This window comes from Tupaia chinensis, unplaced genomic scaffold, assembly GCF_000334495.1.
Source record: "Tupaia chinensis unplaced genomic scaffold, TupChi_1.0 Scaffold143979_1, whole genome shotgun sequence".
Lineage (NCBI taxonomy): Eukaryota > Metazoa > Chordata > Mammalia > Scandentia > Tupaiidae > Tupaia > Tupaia belangeri.
In genome coordinates this window covers 1058-2713 of record NW_006203830.1, presented here as the reverse complement: position 1 = coordinate 2713, position 1656 = coordinate 1058, and the positions used below count along the sequence as shown (strand labels likewise).

General features: G+C 43.2%; 1 pseudogene; it reads left to right on the top strand.

Annotated features, from left to right (window-relative positions):
- The first annotated feature begins 83 nt into the window (after positions 1 to 83).
- LOC102476322 (40S ribosomal protein S6 pseudogene) lies at positions 84 to 876 on the top strand (annotated as a pseudogene).
- The last annotated feature ends 780 nt before the right edge of the window (positions 877 to 1656 follow it).

The window sequence follows — 1656 nt, the reverse complement described above, 5'->3', positions numbered from 1 at the left end:
GCAGTGTTACTATGGTCAAATCTTTCCATTTTAAATCCTGGAATTTCAGAGACATAATATCAAAATGATCAAAAACCCACGAGTATTTATCGGGCTTTTTTTTTGTGGCAACGCGGAGATCAGCTGCCTCAAGATAAAGCCAAATATCTCCTTCCCTGCCACCAGCTGCCAAAACTCATTGAAGTAGATGATGAACACAAACTTTTTACTTTTTATGAGATGCGCATGGCCACAGAAGTTGCTGCTGACACTTTGGGTGAAGAATGGAAGGGGTATGTAGTTTGAATCAGTGGTGGAAATGATAAACAAGGTTTTCCCATAAAGCAGGGGTGTCTTGACCCACAGTCTTATCTGCCTACTACGGGGTAAGAGATATTCTTGTTACAGACCAAGGAGAACTGGAGGAAGAAAGTGCGAATCTGTTCAGGGTAGCATTGTGGATGCCAATCTAAGTGATCTCAACTTGACTGTTGTTAAAAAAAGGGGGGGGGGATATTCCAGGAGTGATACCATGGTGCCTCATAACCTAGGTTCTAAAAGAACTAGCAGAATCCAAAAACCTTTCAATCTCTGTAAAGAAGACAATGTCCACCACTATATTGCAAGAAAGCCCTCAAGTAAAGAAGGTAAGAAACCCAGGACCAAAGCACCTAAGATTCAGCATCTTGTGACTCCACAATGCCCTGCAACACAAATGCTGGTATATTTGTTGTCAAGAGACAACATACTAAAAAAAATAAGGAAGAGGAAGCAGGATATGCTAAACTTTTAGCCAAGAGAATGAAGGAGACTGAAGAAAAATACCAAGAACAGATTGCAAAGAGAAATAGGCTGTCCCTACTGAAAGCTTCTAAGTCTGAATCCAGTCAAAAATAAGATTTTTATAAGAGAAACAAATAAGATCAGATATCACATCTCAATAAAAGAAAAAGAAGAAGAGTACTTATTGGGGGCCAGGAGCTGACGTGGTGGGTCATGGCACTAAACTCCCACATGGTTGACTATAGTTTGAGTCCCAAACCTGGTGTCCTGCTTTCTCATTATTACCCTCTGTGTCTGATCAAATCAGATAGTAATAAAAATGATAAATAAACCTACGTAAATGATTCTCCCCCCCAAAAAAAGAGTATTTGGGACCAGCAGTTGGTGTAATAGCTATGTCACTGGACTCCCATGTAGTCAACCATGGTTTGAGAGCCGGATCCGGCGGCTCAAACTCACATCAGGTGTGTGTGCATGTGTGCTCAAGATTCCGAGAGGAGAATGGAGAAGGAATTTCGGCATGGCCATCCCCCCGGAGGGTGATTTCTTGCTTTCTATCTCTCTGTCCTTCTGGTGAGCACACAAGCCCTATAGCAAAAACCTCTCCCAAAAAGCTTATTTAAAAAAAAGAGTATTTGTCAGAATTGTTTCCACTAATTTTCTTTTTTTTGAGAGGTTTTCACTATAGGGCGCATGCGCTCACCAGACAGACAGAGAGACATAGAGCCAGAAAGCGAGAAATCAACCCCCGGGGGGATGGTCACACCGCAATCCCTTCTCCTCCATTCTCCTCTCGGGATCTTGGGCACACACGCACACACGCCCGGTGTGAGTTTTAAGCCACCAGGTCCGGGACACGAACCGCGGTCAACTACGTGGGAGTCCAGCAACATA